Consider the following 24,150-nt stretch of genomic DNA (forward strand, 5'->3'; position numbering starts at 1 on the left):
GGCACAGAAAGATTACATAATTTGCCTAAGGTCAAACAGCAAAAAAGCGGTAAGAGTCAGGACTGGAACCCAGGCATTCTGTCACCATTGCCTCCACTCTTAACCAATACACTATACTGTCTCTCAAGTAATATGAGATATTAAGAGTAAATGTGTAGATAGACAAGGCAGGTTTTATCACTTTTAATCTCATGATTTTTGGCAAATCATTTATTCTATTCTGAATCAGTTTTCTCAAATGCAAAATGAGACTGCTGTGAAGATCAAAAGTTTTCTCAAATGCAAAATGAGACTGCTGTGAAGATCAAAATAAGATTACATGCAAGTTATTACTGCTGTTATCATTCAAAATATTTATATGAAATATAAATATATACAACTCTGGTATTTTGGAAGGCAAAATTGACAACACTAGAGAGCAATGAACTATGACCATATCTTGTCACTCAGTTTATAACAGCCATATAATGTATCATCCAAACTAGGACGTATTTGAGAGTAAAAGGAAATACTATTAAAAATTACTCTGGTCAATAGACATAAACCAGGTTTATCCCAAGCAAATTGGGATGCACTGTCACCCCCAACCTGCCCCAGTTAAAATGTTTACTTTCCTAGATTGATTTTCTGCATCAACTACTCAGCAATAAAAAGGAACAAATTATTGAAAAACATGATAACACAAGTAAGTTTCAAACATATTATGCTAAATGAGAGAAGCCAGATTCAAAAGGTTACATACTATACCTCGTTTTTATGACATTCTAGAAAAGGCAAAATAATAGGGAAACAAAAATATCAGTTTCTTGCCAGAGTCTGGGAGAAGATGTTGACTCTAAAGGAAAAAGGGGGTACTGTTTGTGATGAAGGATATGTTCTATATCCTGACTGTGGTAGTTACTATACAACTGTGCATATGTCGAAGCCCACGTAAATAATACCTCAATAAGCTGACTTTAAAAAACTGGAGTGCAGAGCACATGTCATTAATAGCTTTTCACTAGCCTCCTTGGACACTCAGAACTCACTTGATGGAACTGAGAAATATGGCTCAGGGCCCACACCCATTCTTTTTTCTCCAAGAAATTGAGGTCCACACTTCAGGCCTAGAGGTTCCAGAAACCTTCCTCAAGGCATTTGGAATATATATCTGTTTTGACAGATGATTACTAAAGCCTCCCCTTCTGGCCTTCTCTTTATTCTACTAATCCATATGGGCTGTGTCTGGCCCTGAGGACACAAGATGCCCTCGGTGCCCTCCCTGAGCGATAATGTGAGGTGAGTACTCTCACTTGGAGGCTAGTGGGAGTTAAAAGCTTACTCTGCAAAGGCCTCAAGGCTCCTCCTGTCTCACTCAGCTCTCTAGAAATCTTTCTGCTCACTATGCAGTAGAAATCACAACTCATTATTTGGGTGAAAAATTAGAGACTCATCCAATCTTAAAAGGCTAGTGTAGCTAAAAGATTAAGTCAAACAGACCCATGTTCAAATTCTCAGCTTTCCCACTTAACCAACTACATGAACATCAGAGCCTCATTTTACTGATCTGTAAAAGTGAAGATGTTTTACTCCTGCCTTACTCCAAAAGAATAAGAAAACTTGCAGACATAGGAGCATGTAAATATATAAAGCAAGTATTAATAGACATAAAATGAGAAATTGACAATAATATAATAATAGTAGGGAACTTTAACACCCTACTTACATCAATGGACAAATCATACAGACAAAATCAATAAGGCAACAGTGAGCATATGAATATCATCACAATCAACGTATACTAGTATTTTAAGGTTCATTTTTTTACATGATTAAAGGGAAGAAAGCATATGTATTTAATTCAGCACACATTTACTGAGCACCTACTATGTGTCAAGAGATTAATAAGTGTATGCCTTATTTCTCAAGAAGCTCATAGCCTGGTGGGAAAGAAAGCCAATAAATATAAAACAATAAATGCTATACAAGAGAAACAGTACAGGTTGCTAAAAAAGCATTAGCAGTACATCTAATTTGAGGGGTAGTGAAATATCCAGAAATGTATCTCAGGTTACACTAGATCTGAGTTCTGAAGATAAATGGGAAATTGTGAAAATGAAATGAAGGAAAGCTCCTATTAAGCAACCATAGTAAAAAAAAAAAAAAAAACTCTTAGGTACTCAAAAATCAGAATCTAAAGCTTTCCTTGCTTCCATATTTTCAGTTCTTCTCCAGAAATGGTTGTTCAATTTGAGCATGAATAGAAAGCAAAAAAAGATACAGAAGCTGATGGGGAACTTTATAACGGATAGATCAGGTTGACAACATCCAAATCATTCACCAACTTTAGCATTACAAAGAAGGAGACAACCAGACATTATATGCCTCGTGATGATGTGATACATACAATAGGAAATACTATACAACATTACTATTAAGTATGCTTGTCAAAAAATCTGACCTGAACATAATCAAGCCTCAACTACCTGTTACCAACTACCAGTTTAAAGGAAATACGTTAGACAGAGAGGAACCTGCTAAGCACTACCATGAGGATGTAATTATAAAAAATCCAGAATACAGAAATTCTTTGGGACACGAAACTCAGTTTCCACAACAAATACTTTGCAAGGAAAAAAAAAAAGAAGAGGAGGAACCTACATATCAAAAAAGACTATCAACTGAATATAGTATGTGTCCTAGTGAAAAAAAAAACCCGTTAAGATGTGTTAGAATCAGGGAAATTTGAATATCAACTGGATATGTGATATTAAGGATAATTTTTGTTTATAACTCTAAAGTATAACTAACATATAATAAAACTGCACACATTTAAAGTGTGTGTATGTATACATATACACCCATTAAACCATTAACACAATCAATAGTGACCCTACCCATCATCTCCAAAAATTTCCTGTGCCCCTTTTTAATTTCTCCTCAACCACTACATCTGCTTTCTGTCACTATAGACTACTTTGCATTTTCTAGAATTTATATAAATGGGATCATACAGGATATACTCTCTTTTTTTGGAGGGAGATGGTTTCTTTCACTCAACATAATTATTTTGAGAATCATCCACGCTGTTACATGTATCAATAGTCCATGCCTTTTTATTGCAGAGCAATACAGTATTCTATTGTATGGATGTACCACAATTTGTTTATCTATTCACCTGCTGATGGATCCTTGGGTTGTTTCCAGTTTTGGTTATTACTAATAAAACTGCTATGAAAAGTCATGTACAGGTTTTAGTATGAACAGATACTTTCATTTGCCTTGGGTAAATACCTAAAGAACGGAATGGCTAGGTCATAGGGAAGGTGTTATGTTTAAGTTTTTAAGAAAATTGCCAATCTTTTAAAAGCTGTACCATTTTACATTCCCAACAGCAGTGTATGAGAGTAAGAAATTATTATTAATTATTTCTAGTTGAATGGTATTGTGGTTATGTCTTTTTTTTTTAAGAGAGTCTTTCAGAGATACATACATCATACAGATGATGTACAAGAGATGATGTACAAGATTTGCACAGATAAAGGGAAAATCAATAAAACAAGAAATGTTGGTAACTGTTGAAGCTGGGTAATTGGGATGTTCATGATACCATCCTCTCTATTTCTCTATATGATTAAAATTTTACATGTTATAAGAACTAGATAAGAGGAACTTCCCTGGTGGTCCAGGGGTTAAGACCCCGTGCTTCCACTGCAGGGAGCGTAAGTTTGATCCCTGGCTGGGGAATTAAGATTCCACATGCCGTGAGGCATGGCCAAAATATAATTTAAAAAAAAATAAGAAGAAAAAAAAGTACTGGATAAGATACCTGACTACTTCAGTGAGCAAAGCTTATATGTGGGCTATATATATATGCAATGTCATCAAAGATATAGTTAAAATGCCATGTACTTGCTCTTCGGGCTAGAGGTGGTATTCCCTCTAATGACTGTAGATGCAGTCAGCTTTGTCTCAACAACAGTTCTGTGAAAGAGGCAGGAGAGGGGAAAAGGGATAGAAACAACAACTGTGCACAGGAAGACTATGTCTTGTCCCTCCCTCCCTCACTCCACATCCTTGGATTTGGGAGTAGAAGGAAGTGTGCTGCATAAAAGAAAAAAAATCAGAAATAAACATTGATAAAAATTATCTCTCTCACTTTAGAGTATTCCAGCAAACACTGAATGTTTCCACAGAGGTGAACTGCAAAGCTGGGGACCAGCTGAGAAACTTTTTACTTTAAACCCCCTTTATACCAAATTTTGCATTTCCTCTCATGCTGTTAGTTTTATATGTTGCATTTTGTCATTAACATATACTTTCCTACACATGAAAAAGTTTTTCGAAAATGATTTAATATATAAATATTTTATCACATGGATGCTGTTTGTTTTTATTTCTGCTATTACAGAAAATACTTGATGAATATCTGTATACACAAATATTTGTACCCATTTGATTATTTCCTTTGGATAAGCATATTACTGGGTTGAAAAATATGGTTTTTGAGCTCTTAAAATATATAGTAAGAGCCCTTTCATATAATGTGACTGGGAGTGGTGGTTGGTCATTCAAAATGATTAAAAAGGGACTTCCCTGGTGGTGCAGTGGTTAGGAATCTGCTTGCCAATGCAGGGGACAACACGGGTTCGAGCCCTGGTCCAGGAATATCCCACATGCCGCGAAGCAACAAAGCCCGTGAGCCACAACTACTGAGCCTGCGCTCTAGAGCCCGCGAGCCACGACTACTGAGCCCACGTGCCACAACTACTGAAGCGTGCGCAGCTAGAGCCCGTGCTCCACGACAAGAGAAGGCACAGCAATGAGAAGTCCGTGCACCACAACAAACAACAGTCCCCACTCACCGCAACTAGAGAAAGCCTGCGCGCGTCAGCAAAGACCCAACACAGCCAAAAATATAAATAAATAAATTTATTTAAAAAATAATTTAAAAAATCACTTAAAATGAGGGTTCATGAAAAAAGTGACAGATGTACACATACACCTTAAACATTTTAATTTGAAATCTAAAAATAATGCATAAGCATCATCTATGATTTCTACTTTGGATTTCTTTAAAGTGGCTCAAGAACTTAATGATACTCACAAAGCATTATCAGTGCAAAATCCTAAACTGTTCGTTTTTCTTCACTTACCTTTAGCTTTCTAACCTACACTGCATTTGATAGCAAGTTTTTGAGTCACCTGCCTTCATCCATCCAGTCTATCCAAAGTATTCCAATTAGTTTGCATAGAAACAATGTTTTTAAACTCCTATTTTAAATTTTTATATTTTCTACACTGGGTAACTACGTAAGCTTGGCAAATGGGGCAGAAATGGACAGCTACCCTCTAGATCCAGACTCCTGCCAACAGGGGTAGAGAATGAACACTATCAGCACTCCTGATAACAGAAGATTCTGTATTATCAATTTTTCCCTTTGAAAATTTGACAGACAATAAACAATACCATGTTTTAGTTTGCTTTCTTTTTTAAAACAGCAACACTTAATTATAAAGAGGATGTACCATATTTTTACACATGTATTTAAGAGTATCATACTGTATGTTCATAGGACTTTACAATTTACAGTATTCTGACATTTCCTTCTGCTTATTGGGGAGTTAGAGCACACACGTGCTATTTACATATCCCTGGGTGGCATGACACCTGCCCTCTTCCTTGTTCTCAGTAAGACTGAGGTTGAATTCCCTACTCTGTCACCATCTAGCTATGGGATCTTAGGTAATATTAACGGCTAACATTTCTTGAGTGTTTAATAAATGTCTGGAACTCTTAAGTCCTTCACACGCGTTTACTCATTAATTTCAAATCAGTGAAGTAGGTATTATTATTTTCATACCACTTTATCACTTTACCACAGAGAGATTGTAAACTTTTCCAAATGCACATGGTCTTTATTTGCTGAGCTGATTTTGAATTTTGGCATTTTGATTGTAAAACTGCTAATCATGAATTCTGTACTCTGCTTACCTTCCTTGTAAGTCACTACCTTTTTTTTTTTAATGGCTTTGTCAGATTTTTGGCATTACTTTCTGCTGATTTTATAAAATTAATTGGGAAGTGTTAACCACTTTCTCTATTTTATTTTTGAATTTTTGAATTTTATTTATTATTTTATACAGCAAGTTCTTATTAGTCATCCATTTTATACACATCAGTATATACAGGTCAATCCCAATCTCCCAAATCATCACACCCCCCCCCACCCCCCTGCCGCTTTCCTCCTTTGGTGTCCGTCCATACGTTTGTTCTCTACATCTGTGTCTCAGTTTCTGCCCTGCAAACCAGTTCATCTGTACCATTTTTCTAGGTTCCACAAATATGCGTTAATATACAATATTTGTTTTTCTCTTTCTGACTTACTTCACTCTGTATGACAGTCTCTAGATCCAACCACTTCTCAACAAATGACACAATTTCGTTCCTTTTTATGGATGAGTAATATTCCATCATATATATATGTACCACATCTTCTTTATCCATTCGTCTGTCGTTGGGCATTTAGGGTGCTTCCATGACCTGGCTGTTGTAAATAGTGCTGCAATGAACACTGGGGTGCATGTGTCTTTCTGAATTATGGTTTTTTCTTTGGGTATATGCCCAGTAGTGGGATCGCTGGATCATATGGTAATTCTGTTTTTAGTTTTTTAAGGAACCTCCATAGTGGCTGTATCAACTTACATTCCTACTAACAGTGCAAGAGGGTTCCCTTTTCTCCACACCCTCTCTAGCATTTGTTGTTTGTAGATTTTCTGATGATGCCCATTCTAACTGGTGTGAGTTGATACCTCATTGTAGTTTTGATTTGCATTTCTCTAATAATTAGTGATGGTGAGCAGCTTTTCATGTGCTTCCTGGCCATCTGTATGTCTTCTTTGGAGAAATGTCTATTTAGGTCTTCTGCCTATCTTTGGATTGGGTTGTTTGTTTCTTTAATATTGAGCTGCATGAGCTGTTTATATATTTTGGAGATTAATCCTTTGTCCGTTGATTCATTTGCAAATATTTTCAGAGTAGAGTTGTGAGGATTAAATAAAATAATCCACTTACCACAATGTCTAGCACATGGTTAATCACTTTAAATGTTAGCACTTATTAAGTTACACATAAACATCACTAGTGAAGAAAATTGCCTTGGGTGTGAGAAACATGTTTCGTGGTGTCAGCAAATTTTAATACCAGTTCCTAAATTTGCTGTATGTTTCTGTATACGTGCACACATAGCACAGGAAAAGAAAAAAGACTGAAAGGATAAAAGTTCTTTCTAAAGAGTGCTATTATAGCTGAATCCTTTTTTTTTTCCTATTTATTTTTCTACAGTATTAAGGTTGAACCATTTTCTTCGGCTTATTTTTCTGTATCAATTTTCTACAGTAAAAAAATTCACATTTTAAATAAAAGAATTAAGTTTCTTTTTTAAACATAAGAGGACAATACAGTAATAAGAAATAAAGTTTCTTAAGCCTGGAAACACATACATTCCTAAGTTATGCAAAGCAACACAAAATTGTAAAATTCATGACTTGAATCACTTTAGGTAGAAGAATTCTTGGTATTACATACAACTACATCATAGTAACTAGGAGTTTTCTGCTTCATTCCTGCGTATAACCTTAAACTTCCCAAACTTTCCTACTGTAAAATTCTCACCATCACCACAAGATTTACAGTGGGAGAAACACAAACAATTGTAATACATTAAGCACAGTGATATGATTTATCTAAGAGCTTACGGGGAAAAGTTGCTCTTTGAGTTAAAATATGAAATAGAATGGTTTTAAGCAAAGCTATTTAGAGAGTCATTTTACAGAGTAACAATAGCTTTTAGGCCAGTAGGACTCACCCAGTGACTCTCAATGAGTGTTTAACTAAATTTTAATCAACATGTAAAATGTATTCTCATAACTATTCCAACAAGGGCGTTCAACACAAATGGGAAGAATGTGAACAGATTATGTGACCCAGTGTAGAGCAGATACAACTTATCACATGTAAGAACTAAAAAAACATACTTTAATGTCAAGCCAGTTTCAAAAAAAGATTACATGATTCCCTAACTGTGACACTGATTTATCTAGCATATTTGGGCAGATGGGTGGGGTGTGGTTTACAAAGGCAGCAGACACTTGTACTACTCAAAGTGACGAAGTGAATGGCATGTTAACTGTGCTTTTCATAAACTATATGAGAAACTATTACACTGGTAGAGTAATGATACATTGTGTTGACTTGTTTCATTTTGTTTGGAGCCTTTTAATCTCTTCTAGATTCTAATCTGATTGAAGGTTAACATTTTGAAATAATGTGTCAATTAGATGGGGTATGGATTAGGGGCAGGGGGAGAGGAGGTGAACAATTACGGAGAAGAAAAAGAAAAGCACAGAAACAAATACAGCTGGTGCTTATTCATGCACTGACCAGGGAAAGAGTGCCCCATCAAGTTACCCAGATTTTCTAGTACATTTCTAGGTTTATTCCTATTGAGGAAATCAATTTACCAAGTTATCGGGGCCCGATATCATTAAACAGTCAAATCATAAAACTTAAGTACCATCATTCTGATTCCACGTTCTTAACAACTCAAAACCCCTAGTACCTGGAGTAAACCCCAAGGGCTTTTTTATTTGCTGTATGATTCAACACACCACCTTCTCTTAATTCAGTTTCCCATGGAAGGCTGGTTTGAGAGATAACGTCAAATTCAGGAAGGTGGGTCAAGCGTGAAAATACAGATTTCTGGCAATTCAGTGGGTACAACATGACGATACATCATTTCAATCAATTAGACCAAACTGAATTCCAACTCTCTTATGACTAAGTCACCCTGAAATAAAAATTACAAAATTGATACTAAGGGGGAATTACCATTCCCACCACCTACTCCTCAGTTTGTTTTCTTTTAATAAATTTATTTATTTATTTATATTTATTTTTGGCTGCACTGGGTCTTCGCTGCTGTGCACAGGCTATCTCTAGTTGCAGCGAGTGAGGGTGTGGTGCACGGGCTTCTCACTGCAGTGGCTTCTCTTGTTGCGGACCACGGGCTCTAGGAGCACAGGCTTCAGTAGTTGTGGCTCGTGGGCTCTAGAGCGCAGGCTCAGTAGTTGTGGCACACGGGCTTAGTTACTCTGCGGCATGTGAGATCTTCCTGGACCAGGGCTTGAACCCTTGTCTCCTGCACTGGCAGGCGAATTCTTAACCACGGCGCCATCAGGCAAGTCCCTACTCCTCAGTTGTAATAATTAAGTCCATTGAGTATTCTCCACTAAGGAATTGAGATTAATAATGGGAAAACAAAGTTAGTTAAATTCTGATAACTAGGTGTTTGTTTATCATCACCTTTATCAATAGTCTTAGACATACAGACTTAAGTTTTTCAGTGACTTTATGCCTTTTACTGGAAAGTTGGCGGGTGCGGGGGAGACAAGGTACAGAACAGTATGCTATTACTTAAGTGAAAAATAAAGTGTATGTGAGTGATTGCTTATATATTCACTGAGTATCTTTGGAAGGATACACAAGAAACTGGGGAGAAAAGTCATTTCTAGAGAGAGGATATGTGTGGCTGGGGCATGGGGTGAAAGGGAGACTTCCCTTTTGGACTTTCTGAATTTTGTATCAAATGTAAATATTATGTTTCATTTTTAACCATTTTTTAAAAATTGAAGTATAGTTATTTTAAAATATTGTGTTACTTTCAGGTGTACAGCAAAGTGATTCAGTTATATTACATATATATTCTCTTCCATTATAGGTCACTATAAGATGCTGAATATAATTCCCTGTGCTATACAGTAGGTCCTTGCTGTTTATCTATTTTATACATAGTAGTGTGTATATATATTAGGAGTTAATCCCAAACTTCTAATTATGTTTTAACTAAATTAAAATGTATTATATATTTCTTTTCTTGTGACTATATAAACACCCGAATCTTTGGGAAGACTTAAGGTTTCTTAAGCCACGTAGATAATTATCTTAGCATGTTCTGATGAATATCCCTTACTCTCCCTGTTACAACATTCCATTATTTTTCTGGAAATATTCACAGGGAGGAAAAACCACTCTAATCCTTTCCAATTGTCTTCTTAAACTCAGAAATGTAAATATATATACATATATATAAAACAACATCATCTTAAGGATCCTTTTTGACCCCTTGTTTAGCTACTAAAGGTATTCCTGATGCTTTCAAGATAGACAGACTCTACATATGTGAAAGGATATGCCAATAAGATACATAACACTCAAAAAAGACAAGCTGATAGAAACTAATTTTAACAACCTATCTTCATGATCTGGACTAGGATTACCAGTCTGTTGTAATACATGTTCCTAATTTTGAAATCAGTAGAGTGAAGTAAATATTAGGGTAGATTGTCCTTTGAGAATCAAATGAAGAAATCAACAGATGATGATGCTAGGGCTTCCCTGGTGGCGCAGTGGTTGAGAGTCCGCCTGCCGATGCAGGGGACACGGGTTCGTGCCCCGGTCCGGGAAGATCCCACATGCTGCAGAGCAGCTGGACCCGTGAGCCATGGCCGCTGAGCCTGCGCATCCAGAGCCTGTGCTCCGCAACGGGAGAGGCCACTACAGTGAGAGGCCTGCGTACCGCAAAAAAAAAAAAAAAAAAAAAAAAAAAAGATGATGCTAGCATCCTTTTATAGCAATGGTTCTTAATGCTTCTTACACTAGAATGCTTGTGAGGATTATCGTACATCCCATCAGTTACAAGGTTTGTAACCACCATTATCCTGGGCTGAAATCAGAGCACACTGAAGTTTGAAAATGCCCCCTTCTCTTAGGGAACACTCCCTTCTCCAGAGGAATTTGCATACTGCTTTAAGGAGATATAATGACTTCCAGGTCTAAGACTTAACTGTGACCAAATTTAACATATTAGCCTCATTAAAAAAAAAATCATTTGTCTCAATGTTTCCTCTAAATTCTGGAGTTGTATCTCCAACTTCCTACAAGTCAGTTCCACTCGGATGTCTAAGAGTCATCATTCTTGAAGTTAATATATTGAAAATAGAACCCTTAATATCCACCCTCTCAAAGCTGCTCCTCCTAACTGTTCCTAACTCAGTAAATGGAACCATCATCTTCCCAGTTGCTCAAGTCCAAAACAGAGGATTCATCCGTGATTTCTCTTTTCCTAAACTCTCTATATCCAATACATTGATTATGCCTTTATAATATATTCCCAAACTAGAATATAGTTTGGCAATATATTATCACCATCCTAGAGCAAACTACCATCATCTCTCCCTTGGACTACAGTATCAGTTTCTCCTAAATGCTCCAGCCATACTGGTCTTCTGTCTTTAAACATGTTGAACTCATTTCCATTTTGTGGCATTCCTTCTGCTTAAAATATTTCTCCCATATACCCTCAGGGCTGCTGCTTCCCAGCTCAAATGTCACCCACCCCAGAAGATTTCGCTGACCACGCAATCAAGGACAACGCTACCCTCACCACCAACCATTCTCTATAGCAGCACCTTATTTTTCCCCTCCATAGCACTTATCACTATCTGAAATTAACTTGCTTATTTGCTTATTGTCCATGTCCTCCCACTAGACTGTGAACTCCATGAGACCAGGAACCACATTCATTGTATCTAGGATAGTACCTGACATATAGGGGGTACTTAATGAAGAGCTGATAAATGAAGGAACATATCTAAAGAAAGATTATGTCAACCATGAAAGATAATGGTCAGACAGGAGAGAAGAGTAACAATATATTCAAAAATGTCAAAGGGGGGAGTTGGTTTTTGGACATGAGTCCACCTTCTCTCCAGGCTGCCGGCCTCCTGAATAAAGCAACCTTTCCTAACTTAAAAAAAAAAAAAAAAGTCAATGGGTGCCCCAACTGTGGTAAACGTTAAAACTGTGCCATGATATTCCAGTTCTCCTTTCAGATACATGATAGGTTTATACTTGCTCATCATCTTGAAGTTAGGCATGGTCATATGACTTGCTCAGTACTCCTAAGCAAGGACAACACACAGTAGAGCCCCCAGACAACTCACATGTAATATGAATTGAGAAGAAATAATCCTTTGTTATTTTAAGCCACTGAGATATGGTGGCTATTTGTTACTGCAAAATAACCGAGCCTATCCAGACTGATAAACCATCCAAACAATGTTGTGGGCACAAAATTATATAGTCAGTCTCACTAAGTAGTCAACTAATACCACTAAATATATATACTATACATATACTTAATTTCCAGATACGTCTGCCAACAAGGAGAGAAAAAATTGTTTATGTACAGTTTAAGGATTCTTATTCCTTGATGTTATTTTTCAGTAAAATAATAATTCAGCCAAATAATCAATGCCACCCAATACAAGGCTTCTTGAGAAATAGTCTGTCAGCCTCTCCTTATCTGAAAACATACTTTCTAGGTAAGAATAATTGTGTTTTTTGTTTCATTATTATCTACAACAACTATTCAATAATTAAATAGTTAGAGTCCAGGGAATTCCCTGGTGGTCCAGTGGTTAGGACTCTGGGCTTTCACTGCCAAGGGCCCAGATTCCACCCTGAGGAACTAAGATCCTGCAAGCTGCATGGCACGGAAAAAAAAAAAAAAAAAAAAAGTTACAGTCCAGTTCACTGCAGGGGAAAGACTAGGATAGACTAAAAAGGTAGATTGGCTAAAATGCAGAATCACTGAATGCCGGGTCCGGAATCTTGGACTTTAGTTTGTAGACAAAACAGGCTTACTTAGAAGCTTTATATATCATATGATTAAAAATATTCCTGAAGATTATTTTATATGGCAGTTGTAGAATTAGGATGCCTGGAATAGGAAGGCTAAGAGTACTAGTTTCTAACTGCTGTACCATGAATCCTCCATAGATGAAAGACCAAATTTTAATCGATATATATGATTTATTTTTGCGATAACACTAAACATACTGTTAATGATAATATTAAGTGGTATAGGGAATAGGCAGAGCATAGATTTTTGCAAATAAGAGGAAAAGGCACATTGAAAAATCAGGCTGGCACTAAAGTAAGATCTGGTGATGGACAAAACTGCACTTTGTGAGCATGAAGGGCAGTCAGGGCAGTCATTACTTAATAGTTCTGAAAGGCAGCCAAGTGAACAATGGATGCTTTGCAACAACTAGGAGGTATTTTTATATTGTAGGAATGACTGGGTTGTAATCAGGTTGATTTGTATTCTGAGTTCTTTCAAGGTACTCAGAGGATCTGTACAGTACTCCAACAAGCTTGTCTTTCCTCAAAAGCAACCCATTCCTTCACTCATTCGAGAAATATTAACACATGTTATATACTAGTTACCACTCTAGGCACTGGGAAAACAGAAGTGAACAAAACAAAGTTCCCTGCCTTCCTGGAGCTTGTATTCTAGTGCCATTTAAATTCCATTCTAAAATTCCTCCCCCAGTCTTATGATATGGGAGTAGCTTTTACAAATGCCTTTGGAAGAAATCATTTATGATCTATGATTAATTCACGCTGAAATGTAAAAGACTAATAGTCTCCCCATGGTAATTACAAAAGCAAATACTTCACAGATTCACAGACTCTTAAGCTTTGGAAAGGACCTTGGAGATAATTTCAATTTACAGATAAGATTAAGGCATTTGCCCAAGAACACTCAGCCACTAATAGGAGAATCAGGCTTAGAACTGTAACTTCCAGTGTTACAGCCTTTCCCATATAACCAGGCTGCCTGTTTTAAGATTACACTAGTTAGAAGAGATGCCAGAATGGGTATTCATCATTCATACATAGGTGGTAGGTTCCTGAGTGACCTGTTGAGGAATTTTAGGCAGTGTGTAAAACTGAAGGAGAGACAGGTGATTATAGGGGAGGCAAACTGGGGGGAACTTACAGAAGACCCTTTCCTCCCATCTCTACCCTCAACATGTCCCAAGAACAAAGAAATTACGAAACTTCTCCAAAGTTAATGGATATTAGCTATTAGTGAGAAGATACCGGGGGTGGGGGATGAACATGAAGTACTAAAACAGTCAGTAGTAAAAAAAAGTCAAATTACATCCTATCCAATTTGAAAAGCGTATAGTCCCAGTAAAAGTACCATTTGTATTAGCTTTAGGGTTTTTTTTAAAATTTACTTTCCTAAATACATTTTCCACAAAGCACCAAATTAACTGATAGAGATCAACAAGTATAATGATTGATAAAATAGCAATGTAATATAGACTGATGTGATGTAATGACGCATCCCATCAGTGGGCAAGCATTTTTAAAGATAATTCCTCCTCCTCTGGGAGAGTTATACTCACCTCTTGCTTATAAACTTTAGCAATCTATACATTTTAAAAACTCGACTAGTCATTTAATCTTTCAAAGTAAAGATTCATGACCAACAAACTTGAGCCTTACTTAGCATACTAATAGAAAACATATTTCCAAAAACCTTTCCAAGAAGGGGAAGACTTGCAAAGAAAGAACTGAAAAATAAGTTTAGTACAAAAAACAAAAAGTTAAAAAAAAAAGAAAGAAAAGAAAAGGAAGATTATTAATTATAGGAGTTTTAGGAAAAATGTAAGCTGATAGGCATCAAGGATCCTCATTAAAATCTCATTATGGGGCTTCCCTGGTGGCGCAGTGGTTGAGAGTCCGCTTGCCGATGCAGGGGACGTGGGTTCGTGCCCAGGTCCGGGAAGATCCCACATGCCGCGGAGCGGCTGGGCCCGTGAGCCATGGCCGCTGAGTCTGCGCGTCTGGAGCCTGTGCTCCGTCCGCAACGGGAGAGGCCACAACAGCGAGAGGCCCGTGTACAGCAAAAAAAAAAAAAAAAAAAAAATCTCATTATGTATCTCTGTAAATGGCAGTTTCCATATCTAAGATGAAAAGTATTATGAGAATCCCAATTTATTTCAATAGCTGCACCATTATTTTAGCTTCCTAGATTTAAAACCTTGGAAATACCATACACTTTTACCCCTATTGTTTCCTATAGTTAATCAGTCATCATGTTCTAATATTTCTTCCTTCAAAATGTCTCTTTTGAATACAAAGCAAAATTCCCAACTTGAACACACACAAAAAACAAAGAAGACGGACCATTAAAAAGAACATTTTTCTAAGAATGGGAAATACTCATGATATGCTGAGTCAAAATAACAAAACAAACAAACAAACAAAAAACCCACAAGGAGAAAAATGTATAATCCTAGTTTTATGAAGGAAAATAGCTATCAGCATAGAAAAAGATTTGAAAGGAAACAGCACATGAAAATGTTAACAGTTGTTCTTTCTGCTTGGGGGATTTTATAAGCGGCTTTTGCTCTTTTTACACTTTCTCTACATTTCCTAAATTTCCTACAATGAACATGCATTATTTTCAAACTTGGAAAAAATATTATTTAAATGGTTGTCTCATTTTTACCACTACTTGTTCACTCTCAGTGCTCCTATCCTAACTCCTTATAGCTTCTTTCCCCCGGACTCTAACAATAGCTGCTTTCTTGAGGTCTCTGAGGCAGCTTCTCCCTAACTTTAATATTGCTTGTACTCATGCTCTGAAAATTCATCATTCATATTTATCTACAGCACATGGAAACAGAGGCTGGCCATATAAGCAAACAACTTAAAAGAGGATTTCTCAACCTCATCACCACTGACATTTGGGGTAATTATTTCTCATGGAGGGGCTGACCCATTGCAGGATGTTCAGCAGCATTCCTGGCCTCTATCCACTAGATGCTAATAGCACCCCACCCCCCAAGGCGTGACACTGCCAAATGTCCCCTGAGGGGCAAAACTGCCAGCAGCTGAGAATCACCGATTTCAAAGTTTTTAAACTTCTAAAATCATATCTCTTTTTATATATATGTCAAACCTAAACCTCTTTGACATATGTCTTATATAACATTCCTCATAGTCTGCCATAATCTTATTTTTCTCAATAGGAACTTTCCAAATAGACCAGACTTACTGTTCCCTAGAAAAATCATTTTCATTCCCAATTTCAAGTCTTTGAACACACTGTTTCCTCACTGAAACTCCCCATTCACACTTCTATTCAATGCCCTACACCCATGCTTCAGTTTGGGTTCTTTGCAGAAGCATTACTGATCTACTCAGTTCAGTTCATCATACACCCACTGCACTAATAAAGAATATCTCATATATCTTTCTTCTTCTTTTTTTTTTTGGTGGTGGTGGTGATTGTTTTTAATTTTATACCCCAAACTAGACAGGTTTGTTGCCCTGGCACATTTCTTTTGTATAACCAATTGGGCCTAACATTGCTTGATAACTGATGAATGAAATTAAAAATTTAAATGCTCGGCTGTAAATAAGTGTAAACTGATTTCTTAATTGCTTCTGAATCCTATTTCTTGTCATGGAGTTAATCATTCCAAGAAAAGAGTAACCACTCAGTAAGTTTTCACAAAGAATCATTAATATATAATGGTATATTTTAAGGAATTACATAGGTTTCAAACTGTTCTCTACACTTTTAGGAAATGACACAAAGGGATTAAAACTAGAACCTACAATACAAACAGGAACTTTATAAATTCTATTTATCTTAAAATAGCCAATGGATTTTGCTGCTCGATGCACAAAAGTTACGTCCACAAGAGCAGAGAACTCGATTTAGTACTGTGTGCATGTACACGAACGCACCTCACACGTATATTATTTCCCCAGTTGAGAGAAGTAAATAAAATGCAACTGCTTTGTAAACTAAAAAGAGCCACATATAAAGGAGGCAGTAGAGCAGCATAGCTACAAGCATGGAGCCAGCCTGCTTGGGTCCCAATTATACTAGCTGTGTAACCTTGTGCAAGTTACTTAACGTCTCTGTGCCTCAGTTTCCTCTTTGTCAAAATGGAGATAATAATAGTATCTGTCCCAAAGCAAAGCTCTCAAAACAGTGCTTGGCATATAGAAAGCACAAAATAAATATTAACCAATGTTATGATTACAATGCTAGTTATTAGCCAAGTAAAAGCCTCAACGTATAAAGTTCTGATTCAAGTCTGAAGCTGGTTTAAAAAACAACACAACAGGACAAACTATACAAATTTAAGCTATTAGGTGGACTAGTTTCTCATAATCTTTGCCATTGCTAAACTGGTGATTATTACAGACCTAATTTCTGCTAGTCTTTTTTTTTTTTTTAATCTCAAAGAAACTGACATAGAAACCTCTGTTTTCAAGGAATTTTACAAGCCACAAGGAAACAAATCAACTCTTTGTTTTCCCCATATTTAAGCCCATTTAAGACCTTGGTAAAAGCCTAGGTACTGTTACAGAACAACTTTTCAGAAAATACAATGAGGTTTTTAAAGTTGCAATCAGCAATTCTTATGCAGTTATGTCAAGTTTTTGTCCTGCTGAACAAAAGGTTATGTGTCAGGAAAGCAAGGACCCGACAGAAAATAAGGAAATACCACGGCCGGGCCTAGGCGGCTCTCGGGAAAACCTGTCCTCAAACAGAGCGCCTCAGACGCCGGCGTCCTTCCCCCCGCCCTGGGATGCACAAGTCGGCTCCACCCGCAGATAAATAAGTGACAGCAGGTTCCGTCCACGCCTCTCCCGGCCCGGACCCCTCGCGCCCACCCGGGCGGGCTCCTGCGCCCGCCGCCCCGACCCTCCTCGCCGCGGCCGGGTAGAGGGCTCCACGGGAGACCGCGGCCCCGCCGCCCCGACCCCCGACCCCTGCAGCCCCGCGCGGGCCGGGCCGAGCAGAGGCCGCCGCGGGGCCTGCAGGTGGGCCCAGGGCGCGGTCAGGCCCGAGGGGAAGCCTGGCCCCCGCAGGGCAACCGCCGGCGCGGGGATGGCGCAGGCCCGGTCGTCACTTACCGGCGCCTCATGGTACCGCGGCGCCTCCGCCTAGCCCAGGCGCTGACCGACTGCGCCCCGGCAGCCCAGACTATCCCTCGGGTCCCCGGCCGAGCCCACTCAGGGCCATTCAAACGCGGCCGCACGCGCGGCCCGCCGGGATAGCTCCCCCTAGGGCGTCTCGGAGGCTCCGCCCAACGCTGCCTCCGCCCCTCTCAGGTTGCGCAGGGGTGCAGGGAGCGGGAGGAGGAGGTGTGGACACAGTGCCCCCTGGCGGACACAGGTAGGTATGGTAGTCCTGCTACGATGGGGCAAGCAATACTGCTCGGGGAACTGAGGGTGGATAAGGGTCAAAGAATGACCCTGCGCTAGTCACAGTCTAGTGGGTGAAACCGTGCTTTAAGTGTTGCACCAGGAGGTGCAAACAATCTGCTATAAAAATACGGTGCAGGGATGGGACTTCCCTGGTGGCACAGTGGTTAGGAATCCGCCTGCCAAGGCAGGAGACACGGGTTTGATCCCTGGTCTGGGAAGATCCCACATGCTGTGGAGCAACTAAGCCCATGCACAGTAACTACTGAGCCTGAGCTCTAGAGCCCACGAGCCACAACTACTGAGCCTGCGTGCCACAACTACTGAAGCCCACTTGCCTAGGGCCTGTGCTCCGCAACAAGAGAAGCCACCTTAATGAGAAGCCTGGGCACTGCAACTAGAGAGAAGAGCCCGTGCGCAGCAACGAAGACCCAACGCAGCCAAATAAATAAATAAATAAATTTATTTTAAAAAAATATGGTGTAGGGAGAGACTTATTCAATCACTCTTATTTAAGTGCACTAAGGCAAAATATTTAAAAGGGTAGACTGGAGCTCTGTGACCTCGGCAAAGTCATATAAACTCCCGTGAGCTTTGGTTTCCCCATGTGTAAAATGGGGATGTTAATGGTATCTGCCTCATCGTTATGAGGATTACATGAGTTAACACATGTAAAATTCTTAGAGGAATGTATCTGGCACATGGTAAGCACTATATAATTGTTAGCTCTTATTTGTTAGTTCCTGATATTTGCCAGACTCTGTTCTGGACTGTTAAGAACACAAGAAATATGCATGATGTGGACCCTGTCCCCAGGAAGCAGGCTCAGTTTCTTTGGGATGGCGAACACTAGAGGATGAGGTTAGGGTTGGATCTATCCCTGACGTGCTTTTAATTACTGAGGGTAATTCTCTTCATCTTAGTGGAGACAGAGTCTACCCATCTTCACAGGTAAGCTACTGGTCAACGTTAACCAAATTGTGACAGGAGCAAGTTTGTCTCTGGTGGGCCTCTCATCCCTTGCAGAAGCCTATCAAGTAGTGCATTTGGTGTAACAGTTGCTCACTGCAAGACTCCACATCCCTGGACTCACTGCTTTAGGCACTCTGTTCAGAAGTCCCCAGGGCAACCTAAGTTGGGTTTAACGATATTTTTGCGGGCCCATCATGTGCCAGGCTGACACTGTACCAGGAGATACCCTGGGGAAGCTCACAGTGGCTTGGACAAACAGGGAAAGAGATCATTCCAATACATTGTGGTGAAAGCAATGATAAAAGGTATATCCTAGAGGCTGTGGGAGTTCAGAGCAATGCGAGGCCTGGCAGATAAACTAATCAGAGCTAAAATATCATTAGGTGATAATAACAATGTATTTTTCCCCTCTAGTAACAAGGTCCTTACTTACTTAATACAAAAAAATTAAGTAATGGTGAAAATTTCAGGCACTGCTTTAGGTTGATGGGAGAAATTTTTTTTTTCTTTTTTGCAGTACGCGGGCGTCTCACTGTTGTGGCCTCTCCCGTTGCGGAGTACAGGCTCCGGACGCACAGGCTCAGCGGCCATAGCTCACGGGCCTAGCCGCTCCGCGGCATGTGGGATCTTCCCGGACCGGGGCACGAACCCGTGTCCCCTGCATCGGCAGGTGGACTCTCAACCACCGCGCCACCAGGGAAGCCCGGGAGAAATATTTTTAGGATATGTTTTGCATAAGCAATGCCTTTGCGAGCTTCTCAGATTGTACCAAGCACAAGCAGGCACGTGCCGCTGTGCGGGGCCATACCTGTCAACAGAGGGAACTGCTGAGAGAGTCCAGCAGAGTGAGTGAGTGAAGGGAGCAGAAGCCCTGGGTTCTAGTGGTGTGCAGCGTAGAACATTCCTGGAGTATGACTTCCACTAAGTGGGTGTGCTGTTTTAAAGAAAATAAAATTCAACACACATGGGTGAAGTCACTTTCTCTCCAACTATTTCTTCATCAGCATTGTCACAAACAGGAATTTCTCGATGACCCACCATGCAAAAGGCACTGTGCTGGGCCCTCACCAGAAGAGGGTGAAGAGTGTAAGGCACAGTTCTTACCTTCAAGGAAGGCTGGGTGATGAGGTCAGACAAGTAACAGAGTCCTAGGACTCAGGGAATCTGCTGTGTTAACATAGAAGGATCTCAGCTCAAACAAGGTCCCAGGTTGTCTGAAGGCCAGAGGAGAACCTTGATGTTCTCATTTCTAGAGCTTCTTAGGGCAAGAGTCTCAGGCAGGTTCATCTTCAGACTCTAGTTCTGGGGTTTACAGATCTCTGGCCCACCGTTCTCATGAGGCTGCCAAATGTCAACATAACTTAAGGTGAGAATAAAGAAATTTGCCTTCATATTGCTATTTTTGAAATATATATCATTTTAGTGATGAAATGCAGGTCAGTTTTCTTCATTGATATTTTTCAGTCAATAAAGTTGAATTTTTTTTCCCCTTGGAGTGCAATCAAGTTTTTGTTGTTGTTGTTAAGGGATTAAAAAAGAGTGCATTCCATACATATTTTTATTGTCCCTGCACCACCAGCCCTTATGCACAGAAAGGTGGTGCCCCACCAGCCCTCACAGTGGACAGTCTCCAAGGGAGTGCACCCCTCTAGCCATTCCCTCAGTGCTTCCTTCTGACTGCCTTAAATATTCCTTTCATCTGAGTGAACAGGCAGCTGAATTAGCCTTTCTGCCCTACATTCCCCCTCTCACAGGGGTATGGACATCATTCAGAGACGGTGTGTAGAATAACCCTGACTATAAACACCCATGTGAGAAAAGAACTCTCATGCAAAGTTGTGTGTACGCTTCTGAGTGGAGAGTCAGGGAAGGGATCATGAAGGAAGGCTGCAGTCGGGCCTGACAAGCCGGACAGGATTTTGACAGGCAGGGTGTTCCAGACAGACAGGGGAAGTACAAAATAAATTCCAGGACCGCTGTCTATCCCGGTTTGAGTGGGGTGGGGAGAGCTCTGGGGAGTAGCAGGAGGAAAGACTGTCACCTGAATAATCAAGCAAAGGTGTTTGGGAAGGAAAAAAACTACTAGAAACCATTAAAAGTCTATTACTCACGGACAAGCACTGTTTCCATTTGAACATATGTTTTTTTCAGATATTTTACTATGCAAATGTAACTACATTTAAGAAATGAGATCATATCCTTACAACTTTGTAAACTGCCTTTTTATGATATCATATTACATAGATCCATATAATATTAATTGAAATGCCAATCACTATAAATGCACATAATAATAAAAATGGCAGTTGAAACTTTTAAGACACAAAACAACAAGGCATAGGCATTGAGCGGGGAAATGACAGAGTTAAATCAGTACTTTAGGAGGATTAATCTATCACCAGGATGCAAGATGACTAATGGGAGGGAGGGAGGATTGAGCCTTAGGTATGAAAATGTTGTCCTTCGGGCCGGAGGTGCACGGAGCCAGAGCATTTACTGTGGTGATGCCATTCTCATCCCCTCAGACTGACGCCAGGCCTGATAGAGGACCGAGCGTGAAGAGACCTAAAACACAATAGCTCATCCATTCCATAGCTAACTACATCCACTGCTCAGCCTCAGAGCCCTTGGAAAATTCCAGCTGACCTTGGCAGTCAAAGTGAGAAGTCAGTCCCTTTTATTCTGCTCCTCCCTTCCCCACCTTCCTGTGCAGACTGTGGAAGGAAAGGATGGCAGTAGGGAAAGTTTCAGATAAGCAGTAGCAGTGGAAAGGAGCAAAGCTCACTCCCCGTGTGCAAGATCCACGGTCGTTTCAAATACCACCACGGTACAGATGCCTTGGTGGTAGAAGCAGCAGCAGCTTCCTGGATTTTGTTTGGCAGGTGGAGGGTGGGGGGCTGGGGGGGGCCTGCTGAATGGTAGGGGATCCTCCTGTTAAAAACAGTTTGTTTTGGATGCAGCTCTGTGGCACTTCGACAGCTGCAAAGCGGGTGATGGTATTTGTTATAGATTTTCAAATCTGAAGCCAAAGAGACTGTTTCCCTCCTTCCCCAAGTAGATTTCCTGTAATTACATACACTGTCACCTGGAAGATGGTAGCGGGCAGCAGGTTAGAGCGGAAAGAACACTAGCTCTGGAGCAAGGCTCATCTCTATCAGAAGCCTAGATCACTGCCTTTGGGCCCTTCTACACCATCTTTACCTTAACTGCAGAGCGAGGATAACTCTTCTCGCAGGGGATGTTGGGAAACAGGGTAACCTACGTAAAACACTCTAATAGTATATAGCACACTGACTGTGGCTCTGTCTCTGCAAAATATTCCCCACCCCCAACTTTGCCTGTCCAGTGATTTTTCTAAGATAGAGAAGAACACAATTTGGTTGACTGCTGCCTTGGAAAAGCAGTCTTGGAACTAGACCAGTTCCAGGAGGGGGGCTAATGCTGCGGAGACAGACTCGCTGGGGTGCCGACAGCCTGATAATCAGTACAGGGTATCTGAAAGTCATGACCTTTCACAAAACAAGTTCAGTCATGCAGTTGCTTGGGGGTTTGATACTCCGGGGCGCTCAAAACAAACAGGCATAGCGGAGAGGAGTTCAAGGGCAGGATGCAGGCAGGAAGGAAATGAAATGGGCAGAACAACAAGCATCAGAAGCGGGATAATGTCCTTGGGAAGGGGGCTTGAGAGAGCAAAGGAGGTCTACAGCCTCGAGATTGGAGCTGCAGGAAGATCACTAAGACTGAAGTCCGTTTCTTGGAGCTGGACACACGGTCAAACCACTCTGGCAGTAACAAAATTGAGTCTGACCTTAAACTGGCTATCCAAAATTAGCCGTGTTCTTCAGAACACCCATTCTGCAAGATGTTGATAGACTGAAAAGAGAGGGAAAAAGGAAGAAGAAAAAGGCTTCCTTGGCCAAAGAAGTTCAGTAACTGATGGATAAAACAAATATTTCTTTACTGTAGCATTTCTCAGTCTTTAAAATACTAACATTAATTGTGAATCTCTAAAAAGAAAGGGAATTCCCTGGTGGTCCAGTGGTTAGGACTCTGCGCTTTCACTGCCGAGGGCTCGGGTTCAACCCCTGGTGGGGGGAACTAAGATCCCGCAAGCTGCATGGCGAGGTAGGTAGGTAAGTAAATAAATAAATAAAAATAGAAAGATAGAGCAGTGCTGCCCAAACTTACCTAAACTCTGAATCCTTTAAAGGCGAGAGCACACATATTCTACAGAAATAATCTGATCTACAAAGGGCAGCAGGACTAGTTCCAGTCCTGGGAAATGGGGTGTGGCTCCAGTTGTAGGCTGGTTGGGGAGGACTGTAGAAATTGGTGAGTGGCATCGTGGTGGTGCCTCATGATTGTGGCCAGGGTTGGATGAAAGCAACAGAAACTGAACATCTGGCAGAGGTATCAGAGTTTTTTTGAAAACTGAAAGATTTAGCCAGACTTTTTCCTTTGCCTCTTACAAAAATAAAAATATGGCCCTTCATGGAAGAGCATGTTATAAAACATATGTTAAATAAGTCAAAATATAAATCAAAAAATCTGGGAGAGTCTAAATAAAAATGTCCAAGAAAATTATTATTATTATCACTTTCTTGCATGGTAGGATTTGTTAATTATCTTTTTTACTTATTTGTATTTTTCATTTTATCTAATAAGTCTTTCTTTTTTAATTAAAATAATTTAAAAAAATCACTTTACTGGGCTTCCCTGGTGGTGCAGTGGTTAAGAATCCACCTGCCAATGCAGGGGACACGGGTTCGAGCCCTGGTCTGGGAAGATCCCACATGCCGCAGAGCAACTAAGCCCGTGTGCCACAACTACTAAGCCTGCACTCTAGAGCCCATGAGCCACAACTACTGAGCCCGTGCACCTAAAGCACATGCTGTGCAACAAGAGAAGCCACAGCAATAAGCCCACGCACCACAACAAAGAGTAGCCACCACTAGCTGCATCTAGAGAAAAGCCTGCATGCAGCAACAAAGACCCAATGCAGCCAAAAATAAATAAATAAATTTTAAAAATCATTTTACTAATTTACA

The 24,150-nt window shown here is 40.0% G+C and overlaps 1 protein-coding gene across 2 annotated transcripts in view; it reads right to left on the reverse strand.

Moving 5' to 3' along the window:
- Nucleotides 1-24,150, reverse strand: part of KATNBL1 (katanin regulatory subunit B1 like 1) — a 66,124-nt gene that overhangs the window by 37,210 nt on the left and 4,764 nt on the right. The window contains exon 1 of one of the 2 annotated variants that reach the window (XM_081230205.1): nt 17,840-17,984. The exons of the other annotated variant lie outside the window; for it this stretch is intronic. The gene's annotated coding sequence lies outside the window, so the exon portion shown is untranslated. Of the gene's footprint in view, nt 1-17,839; nt 17,985-24,150 lie in introns of those variants that run through there. 2 annotated transcript variants of the gene reach the window in all.

This window comes from Mesoplodon bidens, assembly GCF_964165515.1.
Source record: "Mesoplodon bidens genome assembly, chromosome: 3".
In the NCBI taxonomy this organism is placed as follows: Eukaryota; Metazoa; Chordata; class Mammalia; order Artiodactyla; family Ziphiidae; genus Mesoplodon; species Mesoplodon bidens.